This window comes from Notolabrus celidotus, chromosome 10 (genome assembly GCF_009762535.1).
Source record: "Notolabrus celidotus isolate fNotCel1 chromosome 10, fNotCel1.pri, whole genome shotgun sequence".
NCBI classification, from domain to species: Eukaryota; Metazoa; Chordata; class Actinopteri; order Labriformes; family Labridae; genus Notolabrus; species Notolabrus celidotus.
This window is the reverse complement of record NC_048281.1, coordinates 31,732,585-31,755,785: the sequence shown is the minus strand read 5'-3', so window position 1 is coordinate 31,755,785 and position 23,201 is coordinate 31,732,585. Positions and strand designations below refer to the sequence as shown.

Sequence of the window (23,201 nt, the reverse complement as noted above, 5' to 3'; positions counted from 1 at the left end):
AACTAGTTTGCATTCCCAGAAACTCGCTCTGTGTTTCAACAGCTGTGGAAACTCCACAAACACTGACACCTTCAGCTGAAGGTCTCCAGTTTACAGGGTCACTTTTAAAACTGTAACACCGGGAGAGACGCATTCACGGTGGGCTGAGAGAAGACTACTGTTACAAGCTGCTAAATCAAGAGAATCCCAGCTTCTTCTTTTGAAAAGTACACACACATACAAAAAAGATAGAACAAATAAAAACTAATGAAAGAAAGAGAAATCAAGTGAATCACAGATGGACAAACAATGGCTGGGAATGGTTTTTGGAAAAATTTGACAAAAAAATTACAAAAAAAATTGGAAAAAAATGTTTGAAAAATAATTTTTGAAAAAAAATGTTTGAAAAATAATTTTTGAAAAATGTTTTGAAAAAAAAGTTTTGAAATTTTTTTTTGAACAATTTATTTGGAAAAAAAAATGTGAAAAAAAAATTTTGAACAATTTTTTTTGAACAATTTTTTTTTGACGTTAAGCTGAAGGTCTCCAGTTTACAGGGTCACTTTAAAACCGTAACACCGGGAGAGACGCATTCACGTTGGGCTGAGAGAAGACTACTGTTACAAGCTGCTAAATCAAGAGAATCACAGCTTCTTCTTTTGAAAAGTACACACACATACAAAAAAGATAGAACAAATAAAAACTAATGAAAGATAGAAAAACAAGTGAATCACAGATGGACAAACAATGGCTGGGAATGGTTTTTGGAAAAATTGAACAAAAAAATTACAAAAAGAAAGAACCAAAAAAAATTGGAAGAAAAAATGTTTGAAAAATAATTTTTGAAAAAAGATGTTTGAAAAATATTTTTTGAAAAATGTTTGAAAAAAAAGTTTTGAGCAATTTTTTGAAAAAAATATTTGGAAATTTTTTTTTTGAAAAAAAAGTTTTGAACAATTTTTTGAACAATTTATTTTGGAAAAAAAAAATTTAGAAAAAAAAATTGAATAATTTTTTTGAACTAATTTTTTTTGACGTTCAGCTGAAGGTCTCCAGTTTACAGGGTCACTTTTAAAACAGGAACACCGGGAGAGACGCATTCACGGTGGGCTGAGAGAAGACTACTGTTACAAGCTGCTAAATCAAGAGAATCACAGCTTCTTCTTTTGAAAAGTACACACACATACAAAAAAGATAGAACAAATAAAAACTAATGAAAGAAAGAGAAATCAAGTGAATCACAGATGTGTGTGATGTTATTGAGGACTGCGGGCGGAATAAAAACACTGAGGGTACTCTACCAATCAGACACCTTTAGCATTGCAGGCCCCGCCCCCCCTAAAGTCCAGGGACCTTTGAAAAGTACTACCCCCCTAGCAGGGGCTTTTTAGGGGGGAGATTATCTACCCCTGAACTAAATTTAGACCCTGGGTCCGCCGGTCGAAACGCACGTAGTTCCGGGGTAAAGACCTGCTGTACGTACTGAAACTTGGCACTCAAACAGTTTCACCACCAGAAGAGTGGTTTAGCTAGTTTTTGCTGAAATGCTAGCGTGCATGATAGTTCATATTCTTAACCACCCTAAAGACCATGTTCAGACACTACAATAATTTCTCCTCTGTCCCTCTGTGACTCTGCTGTTTCCTCTCTCCCTCTCTCCCCTCCTTGCTCCATTTTCTCGTCCTCTCCTGCTTTTTGTCACCTTGAATATCCATTTCATCCTTATTTCACGTGTCATCTTTATCCCTCCCTCTGTGTCTCTGTGCTCCTCTCTTTGATGTTGTGATTCCTCCATATAAAGCCTTACAGACTCTGAGGGTCTGAGCAGGCCGGCGGCGACACGTGCCACATGTCACAGTGACTGATGGGGGCTGTAAGGGAAAGTGACCCAGTGAGGAAAAGTGTGACAGTCACCCTGCAGCACCTTATAAGGAGAGAGGATGCACAAACAGCCCAACGCTGGCCTCATTCTGCAGAGCACTTTCACATTTAATGAGCATGTTTCCTCAGGTTTAAACTAGTTATTTGATTTAGTTTCAGGTTGTTTATGTTGTTTCATTTATTTGTGTCAGCTGTCGACGGCATTTCCAAGAAGCAGAGACGATTTCTGTTCGTGTTTTCCATCAAAATAAACCTCATTACACTAAAAACAAAAACAGGAGCCTCCAGTCTTATCACAATCAGGGCATTGTTTTGATTTATTCAGCACTTTATTCCACCTGAATAATATTTCATTTGGCTTTCAGACACACTGATGGCTGGTTTCCCTGTTTCTTCTCCACTCTGCAGAAAACATCACGTCACCTTCAGGCCGAAGCCAGACTCTGCGTTGACGATCCCGGTCTGTGTTTGTCTGGTTGCCAGAGCTCGACACCCAAACAAGGTTAGCATCGGTGACATTTACAAGATGAACTGTGTGCACATGATTTACAGAGCCGTGCGTATCTGATGAGAGTTGAACTTGTATAACTGAATATAACTCGTAGAGGGAGATTTAGTGAAGCAGGTTTATTTACTGGGTCTGTTTTCTTTGAGGTCAAACGAAAACCAGGACTGGAGTTATTAGGTTGTGAGATGACGGATATGAGGTATAACTTTGTTAAGTGGGTTGTCTGTGGATAATGAAAACCAGACAAGTCCTGCATATTCACGTACATTAAATGGTCTTAAAGTACATTTTACTTGGTTTGATTCACGTCTACTTTATACGGTGGCCCTGAAAGGTAAAACACAACTTAAATTTCTCTTATTGCTTTTTCTCCTTTTTAAGGTGATTTTCATTGCTGTACTGATGTCATTGCTTTTTGTCCTGCCTCTTCCTTCTTCTGTCCCTTCCTCCTCCTTCCACTCTCTCTGCCTCAACCTTCCACTTTCCCTACGTTAGACTTGAACCCAGAACCATCAAACTGAAAGGCAGCAGGCATATCCTCAACACCACAGAGCTGCTTGGCAGTGCATTCTTTTTTGGGGGGTCTTTAAATTCCACAATTTTGTTGTCCATCCATCCATCCATCTTCTTCTGCTTATCCGGGTCCAGGTCGGGGTCGCGGGGGCAGCAGCCTCAGCAGGGAAGCCCAGACACTCCTCTCCCCGGCCACTTCCACCAGCTCTTCTGGGAGGATACCGAGGCGCTCCCAGGCCAGCTGAGAGACATAGTCTCGCCAGCGTGTCCTGGGCCTTCCCCATGGCCTCCTCCCAATTTTGTTGTAGAAGTTTAAAGCAGAGGTGATTGACATTGTCAGGAAAGAGTTTCATTCTAATTCATTGGAAGCCCATAGTGGGATTTGAACCCAGAACCACCAGGTTAAAAGGTAGCAGGCCTATCCTCAACGCCACTGTGTTCAGCTTTCTTTCTTTTGTCTTTTCATTCCACGGTTTAGATATTGTACTTCAAAAACAGAGGTCTATCGGCAGTGCAATGAAAGTGTTTTATTCTTATCTACCATATTATGTCCTTGTTTGGGATTTGAAACTCGGGGTCCATGCATTGAAAGGCAGCAGTCATAGCTGCTTGGCAGTGCTTGTCTTGTCATTCCACAATTTTGTTGTAATCGTTTAAAAGCACAGCTCAACCACTTTGTGAGGGAAGTGTTTCCTTTCTGGGATTTGAACCCAGAACCATCAGATTGTAAGGTAGCAGACATATCCTAAATACCACTGGGATGCTTCGATGAGTTCTCTTTTGTAGGTCTTTTCAATCAATCATTTTGATATTGTACTTTAGTTCAAACTATAGTGTGAGGAAAAGTGTTTGATTTCCATCTCCCATGGACAGTCCAGCCAGGATTCAAACCCAGGACCCATGCATTGAAAGGTAGCAGCCCTGTGCACCACACCACAGGCCAACTTTGCAGTGCTTGCCTCTTTAGGTCTTTAGATTAACATTTTTTTGTTGTAATTTAAAAGCATAGCTGAACTACGTGAGGAAAGTGTTTCATTCCCATCTCACATTGGAAGCCCATAATGGGATGTGAGCCCAGAACCATCAGATTGGAAGGCAGCAGGCCTATCCTCAACACCACTGGGCTGCTTCAATGAGCTCTCTTTTGTCTGTCTTTTCATTCCACTAATTGGATACTGTACTTCAAAGCACCGTTCAAGCTACATCATTTCATCTGAGGTCTGACACCTGACTCTGAGACCTTAGGATGTCCTTATATGAAGGCTACACCACAGGAGTATTAGGCTACTTTACATGTGTATCCTTTGTCAAAATGTTCCTTAATCATTTCCATCTCCTCTTCAGTTCCTTCCAACTCAGTTTAAAATGTGTGCAGGGACTCTGCTGAGTAGTAGTAATAGAAACAGGAAACAACACTGAGCTGTCGGCTTCTGTCTAATCAGAAACAAGAAGTGTTGTCCCGGCCCTTTCCGTTCCCTGAAATGTTGTGTTTCTCCCTTCAGGGCCTCCGTACCTTTAGACGCCTGACCTAAATAAGTGCAGATTGAATTTATAGAGTGAAATAAATAAAAACCTTGGGCTATTCTTCAAAGTTTTATGGTAAGAGCAGAGGCATAAAGAAAAATGTTGCTCCTACAGTGAATAGTTCCAGCAGCAAGATCATTTATGTGCCAGTAATTCCAACTTTGGCCTTCATCCTCCACCTGCAGACATTTTTCCAGAGAGCAGCGGCAAAAAGTCTAGAAGAGAGGCAAGTCTGTGCTCAATGTACTCAATGTGGAGATACACAGTGAATGCAGGTTAACTATCTTGGCCAGCTTTAGTTAAAATGTTCTTTTGACCGGCATCAAAAGCTGCAACAACTTAAAGTCAGTGAGACAAAAGGTTACAGGAGGAGGAACATAAAGATATTTCCTTTCATATTGCTTTTTATGCTCCAGAAAAGGACACATAAAAAACATTAGAATTAGAATTAGAAACAATAGATAGTAACAAAAGTTATCTTAGGAGGACGCCTCACACAAAGAGCCAGCTTATAGATGCACCCTTTTATAAGTTATTTGAAGAGACCCAACATGAATCCACGATGAGCACTTTGCACGAGTGGAAAGGGCAGAAACCTCGAGCACAACTAGACTCATGTTGAATGACTATCTGTCTGGGCTGTGAAAGTGGGACACAGGGGGAGACAGAGAGACCGGCAGGGACAAAGTAAGAAATGACAGATAATCCAGAATCAGGACTTAAATGCCCTAAAAGTCTGTCTCATATTAACAGTTGGATCTCTGTGCTCCTGCAGACATCCACAGTTTGAGGAAAGAGCTCCTGGCTTCTGCAGGGTCTGGCATCTTTCAACACATCCTCTGTGTTTACTTACTTTGGAGCCTTCTCACATTTTAATCGTGTTGTAATGTTTGACCGACTTTTCACTGATTACTTGCGTCAACTTCAAGATACTGCATTATAAACCAGACAGCTGTTTAATCCGGTCATTAAAGAGGACGTAGTCTGCCGAGTCTAATTAGCCTACTGTGTGTTTATTGTTTGTTTTGGACGACATAAAGCTCACAGAGAAATATAAAGGTATACTGGACTGAAGAACCACAGAGCGTTTGGTGTTGTACGTCTCAGTTCTCATCTTTTCATGGGAACCTATTCTGTTTCTTCAACACACCACATCCTCCTGCCAGTAATAAATGATGTGTTTGGCATGCACCGGTGAATAAACAGAGAAAAGGATGGATATCTCCAATCCAGTACACTTTATTGATATAACACATTTAAAAAAACAATGAAGTTTAGCAAAGTGCTGCACAGTGAGGTAAAATAAGTTAAAACACAACATAAAATGCTGTCAGAGAATAAAATAGAATAAAATAGAAGAATCATAATAAAACACTTAAAAATTTTTTTAAAAAAAACACACACACAAAAAAAATATATATATAAATAAAATAAAATAAAAACACTGTAGAGCAAATAAAAATCCAATAAAAGAGCAGACAGAGACCACACATCTCCTGTGCTGGGTTAAAAGCCAAGGAGTAAACATATGTTTTAAGACAGGATTTAAATGTCATTAATGTTTGGGACAATCTAACATGAGGAATCTTCTGCATAAAGATGGAAAGACACGCCGTCAACAACAGAAACTATAGAAAGAGATCATGTCACAAAAGTGAGAAGGAGACAAAATAAAGAAAACAAGACTTTAAATCCTGTTTTTTGTCGCCTCAGTAGGATTATAACATTGAAGTAAGCCTTAAAGACCTCATGGATACAATCAGGGGCGATTCTAGGATCAGATGTTTAGAGGTGCTGAGCCGGGCGAGATACATTTCACTGTTTTTTTTACATTTTAATGCAATTTAATTCCCACATTTGTAAAAGAAAAGTATAAAGTATGTTACTAGAGCATCAAATCTGATAAAGGTTATTCAAATGCTGAGCCACAGCAAAAGAGAAATGGATTGGAATCATAAAAAGAAACATATGGTAACCCTAATTTCTAGGGAAAGACAACTCATTTTGATACAGCAGCTCCTCAACATATACATAAACAGTATTTATGTTAAAATATTACATTTCAACCAAGTACTGCATGGTTTTGAAACTTTTCTAGGCAAGGCAAGGCAAGGCAGCTTTATTTGTATAGCGCATTTATACACAAGGGCAACTCAATGTGCTTTACATTAAAACATTAAAAGCATTGGAAACATTCAGACAGGCATAAAAGAACACAATTAAAATGACAAATATAATAAAACAGAAAAGAAAAGGAAAATTAGAAATATATTAAAAATTACATTAAAATTTAATTTAAAGTGAGTTAAAATTATCTAAGATAGGAAGGCAGTGTCAAATAAAAAAGTCTTAGTCTTTGATTTAAAAGAGGTGAGAGTTGGAGCAGACCTGCAGCTTTCAGGGAGTGTGTTCCAGATATGTGGTGCATAATGACTGAACGCTGCTTCACCATGTTTCCTTCTGACTCTTGGGACTGAAAGCAGACCAGTACCTGATGACCTCAGAGGTCGAGGTGGTTCATAAAGTAGTAGCAGATCAGCAATGTATTTTGGGCCTAAACCATTCAGTGCTTTATAAACCATCAGCAGGATTTTAAAGTCTATTCTCTGACAGACAGGAAGCCAGAGTAGAGATCTAAGAACTTGAGTGATGTGGTCTAATTTCTTGGTCCTTGTTAGGACTCGAGCAGCAGCATTCTGTATGAGCTGCAGCCGTCTGATGGACTTTTTAGGGAGTCCTGTAAAGACCCCGTTACAGTAGTCTAGTCTGCTAAAGATAAATGCATGGACGAGTTTTTCTGCATCCTGCTTATTAAAAAGGACATACAGTAAAAAACAATTAAAAATCTCTCAAATTTTAGGGGTGCTGGGATTCAATTTAGAGGGGCTTCAGCACCCCCCCCAAAAATGGGCTAGAAATGCCTATGGATACAAAACTTTGAGTTCTTTTCCATGCACATGCAGTAAAATTATGAACAAAATAAATCAGGAAACAACCATCGTCTGAAAATACCACAGAGTATGAGACATCCCTGCAAGGTTTGTAAAGGTGTTCTGAGGTAAGAACATCTTGTACAGAACCATAAACCCTTCACTGAGTCTACCGTCTGCTGTAACCCTGACCTGATGTTTAAATGCCACAAAAGTTCAGCTGCGGTCACCGAGCATTCAGACACACGAGCACACACACTGAACCTCCTCCATGTGCAAACACGCTCTCCATTGTGAGCTGTACTGTACTGTAAAGTCACTCATAATGGGGACATAATGGAGGCTACGTGATGTGTTGACTCTTCATCAAACACGACAAAACCCTCTGTTTGCTTTAGACTCAAGGTGATCAATATGCAAAGAATGCCACGTGCAAACATGAAGGTTAAACTTGGAAAGGCTGTTTGTTTAATGCATGAGGTGATAATGGGATTCAGAGGGGTGGTTAGACTGCACGTGGGGAGTTGCTGCCCTCTTGTGGCCAAAGGAGGAACTTGCAAAACAGAAGTTTACTTTTTCTGCAGCATGCATGTTGAGAAGTTAGTCCCTTACTTACCCCTTAAGTTATTTATTCTGCTGTCTTTTGTGTACATGGTTTATCTGTTATATCCTCGATGCAAGTGCACATGACTCTGCACTTTGCCTGCTAATCTTTCATTGTGACATATGTAAATAATACTTCAATAACAATACTTTATTTGTACAAGACTTGTTAATACAGACAACAAATTGCTTCACAACAGACTATAAAAGCCAACAGACATTAAAGTGAAAGTTTTATCAGAGGATCTCAAACTGCATCTTGGCTGAGCTAATCTTGTCTGTCTGCAGAGTCAGATGCTGCAGTTGCAGGACCCCGAATTCTGGGCCCACATCTCTAGGACCCTTCTTGTGTTTATGGAACAGTGAGAGTTAGGGTCAGAGTTCAGACACTTATCTTACTGAGAAGAAGCAAGTCAGTGTCAAAGAGTGTAGGGTCCACTTTGTGACGTCTGTTCTTGAAAGGTGCTTTTGTTTACTCACTTACTCTTGAGAGGTTGCAGTGAGTTACATAATCTTGCTGCTTGTCTGTGCAAGAACAACAATTTTGATCTGATATTCCTGAAACCATTTCTGAGAATCCTTTTGTCCTGGAAACACATGATTAGATCAGCCTTCTTCATCACTATAGGTTTTTATCTTTAAAGGACAAAAATTCACCTGATGTTACCCAAAAGTGCATATGACTCATTTGTAAGAGACCTTTAAGCTGTGCTGATGCTGCTTTGTAAATCTGATGTGCTCTGTGTTCTCAGTGAGGGGTAAAAAGAGTCTAAGCTGAAGTAAACTTTGCTCTTTTGTTAAAATGTTTCTGATCACAGAGGTAGAGGAGGTTAAAGAGAGACTGCAGCAGGTCTTGCTCTGATATTTCCTTCAGGAAGGTAAAAACCTGCAGGCTGGTAACAACAAGGATCACAGAAGAAGATCAGCCTGGACCTCTGTATGACAGTCAAAGAGGAATAACCTTTTGTGGGCTTCTTACTCAAGACACACAAATAATGACAATACGATACAAAAAAAAAAAAACAGACAAAAATACAATAAATCCTAATAATAATCATACTTTAAAAATAAATAAATCAAAAGGGGAAAAAAATAATAAAGAAATACATAAATAAATAAAAATCCCAAAACATAGAATTGACAAATAATTTACAGCAAGAAATAGTGTGAACATAATCAGTCTAACGAGAGAAAAATATCATACACATACCTATTCACACAAAAAAAGGAAGTTTAAGATTTTATTTCAGCAACATAACTCATCACTGAGATCTTGTTTGTCAAGTGAAGATGTGATGCTTTCAGAGATTATGAGAGGCAGAAATGTCAAACTGAACTCTAAATAATTCAAAATCTTTATTTACTGTCAGAAGCATTAAATCTTTACCTTAAAGAAGCTGGAACTGTTGAAAAATGACTGAGAAAGTCATTGAATTTTCAAAAACATGGCACTTACCATAGTTTTGTTTCAGTTCAATAACTGATTGATCTTGGTAAAGTTAAAGATACTCTTAAATGTCTATTTTGAATACAGTTTCTTCTTCATTTTATACATAGGAGTATTTTTAGTATGCTACAGATATAAAGGTCATTTCATATTATTTTTATAAAGGGTGTTAAAGTTGCTGGGACAAAATAATAATAATAAAAAATAATAATAAAAGAAATAAATACATAAATAAATTACTACTCCTACTCCTACTTCTACTACTACTACTACTACTACTACTACTACTAATAATAATAATAATAATAATAATAATAATAGTAATAATAATAATAATAATAATAATAATAATAATAATAATAATAATAATAATTTAAATTAAATCAAAAAGAGACGAATGGAAAACTAAAATGCATTGAAGTCATTCATTAAAATTCAGGTTTAAAAGGAGTGCACAGGGTTTGGCGCCAGTCTGGCTTAATGGTTAAATGACACCATTCACAGAGCCTTCAAGGCCAGCAGCTCATGTTTGATTCCTGACCTGCAGCCTTCTTCTGCACGTCATTCCCTTCTCTCTCTTCCTAGTTTCCTTCTCTATCCACTGTCCTATCTCTAAAGCCTGAAAATAATCATATAAAGTTATAGTGTAACAGACTGTAAGCTCAGCGAAACCAGTTTTACATTTCCTCTGCAGAGAAATGGACTCATCTGATCCTGTTTTTATACAAAGTAGCCTGATCCTGTTTAAAAGCTGAAGGTCTCCACTGCAGAAGGAACTGCCTTTGTATCTTGTGTTGCTATAGAAACTAGTACAAACTCCTGTCATGTCCCAAAGTGTCCATGAGGTGTCAGTGTTGCACAAACAAAGACTGATGAAGAAGTCCAGGCAACATTTAACATAACTTAAATTTAGTGCAAAGACACTATGATGGGTGTTTTGAGCACATAAGGATCAAATGAAGATAGATATGTTTGCATGGAGACCGTCATGCATGCAGAGTGAAGGGAGCCACACTAACATGCAGGTTAATGCACCTCCAGGTTGTATGAACTTGGTCTGACTTGGAGTCTTTACAAAAAGGCTTTACAGACTTCAATTGACTTGTCGTACTAGAGGCGAATTAATGCTACTTACAAAGTCCCTGGAGTGCATCCATGAGATTAGACTCTAATCTCATTTAATGTACTACATTACTTCCTAAAACTGCTTTTGTACTGCTGAGTGATACTGAGAGGACACGGCCTTGAGAAGGAGACAAAGAGGAACTGAGAGTGGGAGGAAAAATGTACGTGATTGAGTGGACGTGCTCCCACATAAAGCTATACTGACTGATCAGCTTTTGAATCAAATTAATAAAGATTATAATATTACAAAAATCCTGATGGTTAAGTCTGCCTCCCCGGTCCCTGCCTTTGTGCTCAGCTGTATCCTCTCTCTGTCACATCATTAACACTGAGAGTGTTTTAACTCAGGATGTTTTTAAAACAACAGTCTTTATATCAGAGAGGAAAGACACTTTCTCCCTACTATGATCCACATTTATAGGAATTATTTATAGGAATTTAATAGGCCAGAGTTGCAACCTGATGAATCAGCCTCCCAAGAGATCTGCCATTATAATCTGGCCTCCATTTGCAGCCGTCTTCTCCCTCTCTCTCTCTTTGCGATGAAGGAGCTGACGTCCATCGAAACAGGCCATCATTTCTGTTTCTGTTTCCTGAATTCAGACCTCACATCAGACTCACACTTTGGACTAAATACTTCACTCACTTCTGTGGCTGAGGATGCAAAATGTGGACCATGAATGTAAAGTTATGTTACATTTTCAGTGAATATAAACAGCAGTAAAAGAAGTGTACTTTACATGTTATAATGGAAGAACAGAGCATGTGATACGAAGAGTATCCAGAGACTCATCTAAGCTCCTTTATACATAATAAACAACCAATAGGGAAATAAAGAGCCTAACTTGTTATTAAAAGGTAAAAAATAATGCAATCTTATTTAAAGTCTAATTTAAGGCAATTTCTACCATTTAATAATTTCATGTTCAATCACTGTTGATGATAATTTAAGTGAATTCAGCAATAAATGACCGACTAAGAAATCTGATGCATGCAGCCAAGAACCTACATCTACCAGAATGCATTGCAAATAAGCAGAAACAGCCATTGCCTAGTCTGCTGTTAATCTTTGGCAGTATTATCCAGCTCATGAAAATCAGTAATTACTTAGATCTGCTCATAAAAAGCATCTCTGTTTGTATTGTTCCTTCTCCACTTTGCTATTCAAACAAAGCCTAAAGAGCCTGAAGTTATTTCTCATCATCATTTCTTCACTGTACATCAAGCAGCTAAGGCTCAGAGGTAAAGGTCTAGACCGTACTCTATGTTAAATTATTAACCCAGCATCAAGACAGGATAAGATCCAGTCCCATCTTACAGACAGGAGTCAGTCTGATCTCATCTTAATCCACCGTGAGCAGAGCCATTTGCAGCATTTAGCAAGTTACAGTGGCAAGGACAAACTTCCTTTAACAGGCAGGAACCTCCAGCAGGACCAGACTCATGTTAGACACACATCTGCTGAGACAGGTACATGATAGTGGTGAGATGGATAGTGGTAGTTGTAGCAGCTGGAGGACAAGGAAGCTCAGGGACTCCAGAAAGGTCTATGGTTAGTAACTTTAATGGGACAGGGAGAGCTAAAGTAAGTGACATGCAGTGAGAGGTAACACATTCAAGGAAGTTTATGGTCATTCCAGAGTTTTTACCTGGTTGTGAAAGAGATTGAAATGAACAGTGATGCCTCTCTATGATCTCCAAAAGCTGACCAAAGCATCAGAGAGGAGATTGGCAGTGCATTTTGATGCATTTGACGAGGGGGCAGGTGTTAGACCAGCTGGTTTACTGCATTTACAGCCTTCTTTACTGTTTCCACTATACATATTGAGTAAGAGATACATTTGACTGATGAAAGAAAGCAAGATGAAAACCGTACAGGATCTGTAGGGGTGGTTCGTTTCTAAAATAAGTGCAGATGCTTTGAACAGTACAACCACATTGATGCTGGCCTTAGTTACTAAATAAGTCAGCAACAACAACAACAACAGGTGTTTTTTACACTGTTTACTTATATTGGAAAAGACAATCCCTTGAAAATAACTTATTCAACCAGTGAAATCAAGGCTAAGAGTTTGTGCAGGATAGAGTATTCTCCATGCAGCTCCATGTGGACACAGCTGATTATTAGATCATAGGCTGTTACAAAATAAAGTCATCATGGCTGGTTGTGTCATCAGTCAGTCTCTCTCTCTGTGACTGCAGCAGATTCCACATCAGTGACGGTTGTGTCCTGTTGTGTGTTTTTTTCTCATCATGACTTCAAGTTGAGGCGGGCTACATGCCAGTGACTCACAGCTCAGAGCTGACACATCTCTCCTCCTCACACAACCACAGCGCTCTGTTTCACAACGCGGCTATTTTCATCAAGCTTCATCAGCAGGCGGTGATGAATGAAGAGCTTTTTCAGGAGATGGAGACGGGCAGCGCGACTCATGTGCCGAGGCGGAGAGAAAACACCAGAGAGGCGAGTGTGGTGATAAATGTCTTTGTAGAGCTTCCCTTCCACAACAAGCGTTGGAAGGGTTGTGATTTCTGAGCAGCCGCAGAGGAAGTTCTGCTTCTGACATGTACAGCTGGAAACCTAAACAGTCGTGGGTGGTATGACTTTACCACACATGTCTCATTTGTTTGTTGTTTTCTCATTACAGCTTGTTGTAAAGCAGCGTAATTACTCTGTCACACTCAATTTGTGCCCTGTCTTCTCTCAGACATCAAACTGTGAGAATTAAAAGTCCTCAAAGTTTTATAAAGTAAGCATCTCCACCAGACCCAAAATGAATGTCTGAGCTCCACTACACACTTTATTTGATCAAGGATTTCACTCTTACAGCCATATTTGCAGTTTCACAGGCTTTTGAATATTTTTTTAGGAACAGGGACTCTGACTATGGGAAAACAAGGAACTGAGGATATGCCAGAGTTACAACATTTCCCTTCAAATTATTGAATTCTTCCCTAAATGTACACCCGCAGCCTCCACACTGATCCAGCGGTATCAGGGCCCAGGCTGTAGAAGAAGATGGATGACAAAAGTGCCCCCTGAAAGTGAAACCAGAGCTCTCAGACTCACTGGAAAATAAAAAAAACATGTAAAATAAATATTCTCAAACGTACGGTGACACATTGCATTCACATGAGAACTAGCGCCTCAGTTGCTCTCTGTGAGGACCAGTATTCTTAGTGTCTGACTGTGTCTTCAGTCAACACGCAGCCAGCTTGAATGCATTCAGATGCATTACTTTATATCAATAAAGCCGTATTTGCTCAGCTGATCCTAGAGAAATGCTGCAACTTCCAACAGATCAGAACAGGCCTGATGTCTAAACACCTGCAAAGTCCTCAGGTGCTGCACAAAATGCCATCTATGTACGTGGGGCGCTTAGACCGCTAGGCCACCAGCGCCCCAGTAGTCTCTTTTTCTAAATCAATTTTTGCTTTATGTTTAGTCATGATGTATTTAAGTTTTTATTGTTCTCAATCACTGTAAAGCTATGGGCTGAGGTTTGTGCCACTAGAAACTGAAATTGAATATGTATATTGAATTTGAAAAGCATGATTTGAAATTGAAATTAATGTTTTGAAAATGAATTCATTTGCTTTTTAAAATTGTATTTAACCTACTTGAAAATTCAACTCTCTATTTTCCTTAAATTCAAAAATAAATAAATTCAATTTCAGTTCGCACAATTCATTTTCAGTTTAAAATTCAATTTCAGTTCAGCGTGGCACAACCATTACGAGTTAAGAGTCAGTGCCCCAGTTTGGCCACCCAGGTCAAAGCTCCGCCACTGCATTCACCAACAGGAGCTTTAAGTATGATGTGTTAAAGAGAGTATGGTTGGGTTTTATTCACTATTTAAAACCAGTCTTAAATATTTGCTCAATCTGGGTGCTGAATATTTATCTTATCTCTTTAAACAGTTTAATGCAGCGCGTCATGAGCTGCTGAGTATTAATATTACACTATTTAACCCCCAAAGGTCGTCTGAGGTCACTTTACGGGTCACTGAGACGCCTCCTTCTTGGGTGTGATAAAGAGGTAAATTCCTAATCCTAACCCTAATCCTAGGGGGGTCAGCAGTCAGCATGGTGCAGTCTGTGGCCTCCGTTCAACAGTCTGATGGCGGTGGGCACAAAGGAGTGCCTGAAGCGTTCAGTCTTGCACCGTGGTGGCTCCCCATCAGCCACAGCTCATCATGGAGAGGGTGAGAGGGGTTGTCCAGGATGGCTCGCAGTTTGTCCATCAACCTCCTCTCAGCCACTGACTCCAGACTGTCCAGTTCTAGGCCAACCACAGAGCGGGCCTTCTTTACCAGCTTGTTGAGCTTGCTGGCCTCACCCGTCTTGATACCTCCCCCCCAGCACGCCACAGCAAAGAAGAGAGCACTGGCCACCACAGACTGATAGAAGGTCTTCAGAAGCCTGCTGCAGACACTGAAGGACCTGAGTCTCCTCAGGAAGAACAGTCACTGAGAACAGTTAAGTGTTTTACGCCATTCACCCAGTGGCGGAGCCAGGGGGTGGCCATGGCCACCTCTGAAAACTGATTGGCCACACCAGTTGCCATCCTGAAATTCTTAAACATGATTGGCTATTTGCCATGTCAGAGGCATTACTTATTTTGAAAACAGCTATTGTGTTGTATTGCAGAGACAGTAGTTTCTTTGCATTTGAATATTGTTTTTGTTGATGCTTTGACTTTGGACAATCATTTTCATGTTGAGTCCTTAAAGAGTTCAGTTCAGCAGATTTCACTGTTGATACTCTGTCAAGTTACATTTTTAATATCAAAGTTAGAAATCTATAAAAATGTAACATTTTTAAAATGATTGTATAAAAAGAAGTTAAAGTAGATGTGATTATTGGAGGTAACCCTACTAGTTTGGGGGGACCCCCTAATGTTTTCCATGCCTGTCCAACCCTTAAGAGTCAGTGTCCCAGTTTGGCCACCCAGGTCAAAACTGTGTGGCTCCGCCACTGCATTCACCAACAGGAGCTTTAAGTATGATGTGTTTAAGAGAGTATGGTTGGGTTTTATTCACTATTTAAAACCAGTCTTAAATATTTTGTCAATCTGGGGTCTGAATATTTATCTTATCTCTTTAAACAGTTTAATGCAGCGCGTCATGAGCTGCTGAGTATTAAACTATTTAACTCCCACAGGTCGTCTGAGGTCGCTTAACGAGTCACTGAGATGAATTAAGATAAAGTGAAGAAAAAGAAAGAAAAGACGGCGTGTGCAGTCATGATAGTGCCAGACTCATAACCAATCGGAGGATGTAGTAGGGGCTTCCCCTTAACCAATCAGGACAGAGGATTGGAGATTAGCTATGATTGGTCCGTCATGACGGGAACAGGGGAATAATAACATTGCTTTATACAAAGGCATTGGAAAACGCAGAGATTTTGCAATAGTCTCAAATTACTTCAATTATCAATAAGTATTATGACCTTTTCTCCAAACCGAGCAGAAAAAAGTAAAGTTTTTACACCATTCCTACCAACAGGAGCTTTAAGTATGATGTGTTAAAGAGAGTATGGTTAGGTTTTATTCACTATTTAAAACCAGTCTTAATATTTTCTCAATCTGGGGTCTGAATATTTATCTTATTTCTTTAAACAGTTAAATGCAGCGCGTCATGAGCTGCTGAGTATTAAACTATTTAACTCCCACAGGTCGTCTGAGGTCGCTTTACGAGTCTCTGAGACGTCTCCTTCTTGGGTGTGATAAAGTTTTGGACCCCTCTGCAGGCAGCTCTGCAGACTCTCTGTCACGGGGTGAAGGAGGGGAGTGGATCTGCAGGACTCCGCTCACCAGCTCACCACGCCTCAGTACGGTAAGTTCGTCAGCCATATTGACTGTCTGCACCTCTCCTCCTCCTCCTCCGGTGGTGGTGGTGGGAGCTTCCTCCAGCAGCAGCAGCAGCAGAAGCAGTGCGCACCGTGTCCGGTAAACAGCGCAGAGGACGGTCAGGTGAAAGGCTCTATTTTTACTCTGTGTGGATATATAAAGTCCCAGCTGGAGGGAGGGTGACACTTGGACACATCCTCCTCCTCAGCGCAGCCGCCGCCGCGCGTTAGAGGTGAGTTTGATCGGCTTCATCTCTCAGCCTTCCCTCCTTCCTTTAAGCCGTTCAGATGAAGGGGGGGATTTATTTAGTCTCTTCTCCTGGCTGGAGAGCGCATAGTGGAGTGCGTAGCTACAACTTCTTCCCCAGCACACACACACCTATCTGTCAGGAAGGGTAAAGAGAGAGAGGGACAGCGTGGGGAGACGCTGTTTGTGCCTCACCTCAGGTTCTTACCGGCTTCTTTGCACGTTTCAGGACGGGAGTACGGGTGAGTTAACCGGGTGTCACTTTGCGCTGAGGTGCTCTGTGTCACTTCAAATGTTATGCAACAGAGCAGGGCTTACATTAGCAGGCAGGGTAATTAGATGCGTGTCCCCTTTTCTTTTTTCTAGAATGAAGTGCATGCGGTTCACAGGCTGCTGCTGCTGCTGGCACAAGTTAGATCCCTGCAGCCAAATCTTAACTCTCACGTTATTATAAGACAATTTTAATCCCTCAGAGGAATTAATGCACCGTTACAAATAAGACAACCACGTTTGTGCACTGTGTTGTGTGGAAAAGAGCGATTCCACGGGGTCCTTGTGTTGTTTGTGACATTAGAAATGCTCTGCTGCACTTTTTCTAAAGCTCCAAACGGAAACAATGTTTTTGCGCAGTTTGCAACTCTGGAGCGAGTTTCTTTCTTTCTGCTGCTGACGGCGCAGTTTTTCTTTTTGTTATAGTGGAGCAAACAGCAGCTGCTTAAACACAAACACCATGTTGACACACAGAGGCTGTTTGTGCGCTTGCTGGTTGTGTTTACGCGCTGATGTGACCTGCAGGTTGGTGCAAATCCTGTTCTTTTTGCGCCTTTTCCGCAGGATACTTAGTGTGAGAGAAATGACACATTTGCATGAGAGGAACATGAATTTGTTGGTGCATAGGCTGTGAACTTGGTCCCCCATTCAACTCTGACTGCTTGTGGTGACTTTACCCTCCGTCCTGGAAACCACGCTGAGTTTCCAGCATGTAACCCGGGTTAGTTCAGCATTTCCACGTAAAGGTGCGTCCTGAATACCTCTCCGCTCATGATGCCGTCGGTCCATCTGGCACAAACAGATGCTCCGTCCGCGTCAAGAACCTTCCACGCTTCTGATTGGCCTCATTACAGCCGGAGGAGCGCGCTCATTGGCTGTTACGCAGCGTCAATCAAATCCTCCTGTTGCTCTTCTAAGCCCCGCCCCCTCACAGGGACCAAATTACAACTCATTTGAGAAAGAGGCTCGATGTGCATCATGACATGAGATACCTCTGACGGCGGGTTTTAGATTTCTCTCAGCAGCGTTATATTTTGTAACCTGGTGAATCAACTCATGGCTGCACATCAGAACAGAAGGATGAGGTGCATTTAGCTGAGACAAAGAGGGTTGTTTGGAGAATGGTTGTGCTTTTTATGCAGCCAGAGTGCAAGAGTAAAGTCAGTTAAAGACACATTACTAGGGGTACTAAAACACAGTCAGGTGTTTTAAACATTTCATGACCATTTTGGGATAAAAGATTAACTTTAAATCTTATCTTAAAGGAAATGCAAGCCAGAAAAAAGAGTGGTTATCTTTTAATAAAATGTCCTACTGTGCATCAAGATTCAAGAAAAGTTTATTGCCAAGTGAGTTTGCACACACAAGGAATTTGACGTGGTGAATGGAACACTGGTACTTCACAACAAGACAGTAAGGAAACAACAAGACAGTAAGGAAACAACAAGACAGTAAGGACACAACAAGAAAGTATACAGACACAACAAGACAGTAAGGACACAACAAGATAGTAAGGACACAGCAAGAGAGTAAGGACACAACAAGACATTAAGGACACAACAAGACAGTAAGGACACAGCAAGAGAGTAAGGACACAACAAGACATTAAGGACACACACAACAAGACAGTATGCGGACACAACAAGACATTAAGGACACACACAACAAGACAGTATAAGGACACAACAAGACATTAAGGACACAAAACAAGACATTAAGGACACAGAACAAGACAGTAAGGACACAACAAGACAGTATAAAGACACAACAAGACAGTATAAGGACACAAAACAAGACAGTAAGGACACAGCAAGAGAGAAAGGACACAACAATACATTGAGGACACAAAACAAGACAGTATAAGGACACAACAAGACATTAAGGACACAAAACAAAACAGTAAGGACAAAGCAAGAGAGTAAGGACACAACAAGACAGTAAGGACACACACAACAAGACAGTATACGGACACAACAAGACATTAAGGACACAGCAAGAGAGAAAGGACACAACAAGACAGTAAGGACAGACACAACAAGACAGCATAAGGACACAACAAGACATTAAGGACACAAAACAAGACAGTATAAGGACACAACAAGACAGTAAGGACACAACAAGACAGTATAAGGACACAACAAGACAGTACGGACACAACAAGACAGTATAAGGACACAACAAGACAGTATAAGGACACAACAAGACAGTATATGGACACAACAAGACAGTAAGGACACAACAAGACAGTTAGGACACAACAAGACAGTAAGGACACAGCAAGAGAGTATAAGGACACAACTAGACCGTAAGGACACACACAACAAGACAGTATAAGGACACAACAAGACATTAAGGACACAAAACAAGACAGTATAAGGACACAACAAGCCAGTATAAGGACACAACAAGACAGTATACGGACACAACAAGACAGTATACGGACACAACAAGACAGTATACGGACACAACAAGCCAGTATAAGGACACAACAAGACCGTAAGGACACAACAAGACAGTAAGGACACAACAAGACAGTATACGGACACAACAAGACAGTAAGGACACAACAAGACAGTATAAGGACACAACAAGACAGTATAAGGACACAACAAGACAGTAAGGACACAAAACAAGACAGTATAAGGACACAACAAGACAGTAAGGACACAACAAGACAGTATACGGACACAACAAGACAGTAAGGACACAACAAGACAGTATACAGACACAACAAGACAGTATAAGGACACAACAAGACAGTATAAGGACACAACAAGACAGTAAGGACACAACAAGACAGTAAGGACACAACAAGACAGTATAAGGACACAACAAGACAGTATAAGGACACAACAAGACAGTAAGGACACAAAACAAGACAGTATAAGGACACAACAAGACAGTAAGGACACAACAAGACAGTATACGGACACAACAAGACAGTAAGGACACAACAAGACAGTAAGGACACAACAAGACAGTATAAGGACACAACAAGACAGTATAAGGACACAACAAGACAGTATAAGGACACAACAAGACAGTAAGGACACAAAACAAGACAGTATAAGGACACAACAAGACAGTAAGGACACAACAAGACAGTATACGGACACAACAAGACAGTAAGGACACAACAAGACAGTATACAGACACAACAAGACAGTATAAGGACACAACAAGACAGTAAGGACACAACAAGACAGTATAAGGACACAACAAGACAGTATAAGGACACAACAAGACAGTATAAGGACACAACAAGACAGTATAAGGACACAACTAGACAGTAAGGACACAGCAAGACAGTATATGGACACAAAAGACAGTAAGGACAATAAATATAGAAACCTAAAAATTAACCTAAAAAATTCTAAATAAAAATGAAAATACTATCTGTACAGAGAAAGGTGAAGAAGTACTCTTAAAGACATGAAATGAGTTAAATTAGCCTAAGCCAGGGTGTAAATTTTAGTGGATGAATATAATAATAAGATATGTTATGGAGTAAATTACAATATTGCACATGTTTATTGAGATATTGCACCAGAAATCAAGTATTGCACATGTATGTGATCTGTCACAGGAGTCTTTACTGGTTCACAGTGTGATGGTTCATGAGGGATACGGTCTGAGGGAAGAAGCTGCTCCGGTGCCGGGATGTTCTGGTGCTCAGAGTTCTGAAACACCGGCCGGAGGTCAGCGGGTCAAAGAGGTTGTGGTGACCCGGGTGAGAGGGGTCTGTGAGGATTTTGCCTGCCCTTTTCCTCATCCTGGAGGAGTACAGGTCCTGGAGGGAGGGCAGGGGGGTGCCGATGATCCTCTCTGCAGTCCTGACTGTCTGTTGCAGTCTCCTCATGTCTGATTTTGGTAGCAGAACTGAACCAGACAATGAGGAAAGAGCACAGGACTCAATGAATGCAGAGACATAGGATTGTAGCTGAGTATTCCTGGTAAGACTTTTTAAAAAGCAGTGTGGGTCCCCTAAAGCAAGAGCTAAAATGCTTTAATGTATGCAGAGACAAACTTAGACCATTTTGCACTTTCTAACCAACACATGCATTGAGAAAGTGAGCCCCCGAACTGGCAAAGTTGTCTGAATCTTCAGCGTTTCTTCACACACCAGCTGCTCCTGCGAGACAGTCTGAAGCAGCACTGTGTCTGCTGTGACACACGGTCAACTTCCTGCTGAATGGTTGAATTTTTGGCTCATTAAGCTTGTTAGAAGAAAACATCTACAGCTCCCTTTGTGTCTCTCATATTTACTCTTTCAAAGTTCAGCGGAGGCTTTTCAAATTTGGCCCCTGGTTCTGAAATTGTGTTGGGTCAGCAGCAATGGTTGCACGGCCGGGTCAGCCCCTGAAATAGAAAGGATGAGACAACAGTGAATGTGCCAGAAATAACCGTTGTAATCATACGGTGTATTGTAAAAATGCATGCATGCATAAGTAACACGTACAGTCGGTCAGAGATGAATCCTGGAGTTGTTCTGCATCAAAATGACATCCAGCTGTACGGTTCAGGAAGAATTTGAACACTCAATTTAGTCATCATTTCCAAATCAGTGGTTTAGGTAATTGAGTTGATGTGCTGGAAATCTGCAGCTCATGCACTGGTGGAAGTTTAGTCTGAGAGAAGTGTAATACACCCTCCGTCAGTATTAAGAAGACTATGGAGGTGCTGGTTTAGCTCACTCAGGGTCCCATGCCGATCTGACTCCCACTCTGGAGGCTGTTTGGTGCATCATGCATGAAAGTCACTGCAAAAACTTTTCCTTTTTAAACTGCTGAGCAAACCTAAATGCCAGAATTCAAAATAGTCATTGTTTTTAGCTTTTAGGATGACAGATGTTTCATCTTCTGCTTGATTTATAGCTTTCTGTGTCATAAATGACAACAAATGTGTCACTTATGACTTCTTGAAATGATTACAGGGCTTTTAATATCATTTTATTTATAAAAGCATGACTTTAAGAATCAAGAAATGTTGCTTCAGGCTGACTGATAATAATTTAATCTTGAGGTATAACTCTGAAAGCTGCAGTGCAGGTGTTTTCTTGGCTCGTCTCGGTCGGTGTCTGGGAGAAACCGCTTTAGTTTCACAACCCTCATCACAGCCAGGTCCACTGACAGACAATATCTAGTTTCTCTTTCCGCCTCTCTCACTTTTAGCGACTCCTCCTCTGCTGTTTGAGTTCCCTCTCTCTGTCTTATCTGCCCTTCTCTGTTGAAAATGTGATGTTATGCAGGATATGAAATCTCTGTGTATGTGAAAGAATCAGACAGCGAGGTCACAGCCGAGGACTCAAAGATAAAAAATGTGCTTAACTGTTTAGGATCTGAGTTTTGCTTCTGACTCCAGTTATATAGAGCAGCGTGTTGGTCTCAGGTGTGACCCACTGGACAGGTAGCCTGAGTCCAGGATCATCTCCGTGTCCTTGAGCTGAACTCGCCGAGCACTCGCACGTCAGCGTGGATGAGTGTGATCTCTGTGCAGGAGTAGACGGGGGCGATGATGTCATTCTTCTCACATTTCCATTCATTTTAACAGCTGTTCAAACCGGCCGACTGTATTTAGTAAACGTCTGTTTAGTCATGAGATTAGTAATGACAGATCTGATGGATATTCATAAAGCGCAAACATCCTGCTCTCTCTTTCTCTCTTCTTTTAGTTTGTGGTTTTTAAAGAGATGAGGCAACAAATAGTGAAAGAAAAGAAGACCTTTTTTGCTTTGGAGCGACTTTTGTCAGGGTTCATGTGGTCTTATTTTCACTTTAGAACATATTAAGTTAGCTCAAAAACATATGGTATCTCATGTTCACATATTTTCTATTAAGCTAGCAGTCACAAAACTTTTAGGCGTTGTGTAGACGAAGATGGCCCAACCAAAAACAGAGAAGTCTTTCTTTTGTGTTTAATAAGATGATCATATGACAAAGTTGTGAAAAGAATCTGTGTAGAATAGAATAGCCTGTATTTGTCACTGTCAGGCGTACAATGAAATTAGAAGCACTATTCCTGAAGATGCGTGAGATAAATACAATAAAAACAGGTAGAAAATATGTGTAGAAGACAATAAAGATATAGAATAATATAAAACAAATGTCAAATAAGGTGTGCGCGTGGATCTCCATGCATGCCAAGCAGCAACCTCCGCTCTTAAAATATGAAACCAATGCAGAAGTGTTAAAAACTGCAGTTCATCAAGCATCCACTAGAGGCTGGTTGCAGAAACACTGATAACCACATACACACCCATTCAAAGAAGACGATCTTTACAGCAGAAATAAACATGTTTACAGCCTGGTTCAAAAAACAGTTTAG

At 40.5% G+C, this 23,201-nt stretch overlaps 1 protein-coding gene across 3 annotated transcripts in view; it reads left to right on the top strand.

The window, feature by feature from the left end:
* The window catches only part of LOC117820210 (radixin), a 118,218-nt gene that overhangs the window by 38,422 nt on the left and 56,595 nt on the right, over window positions 1–23,201 (top strand). Inside the window, exons 2-3 of one of the 3 annotated variants that reach the window (XM_034693923.1) lie at window positions 2,269–2,362; window positions 16,187–16,347. The gene's annotated coding sequence lies outside the window, so the exon portion shown is untranslated. The other 2 variants (XM_034693922.1, XM_034693924.1) reach the window with 2 other exon arrangements.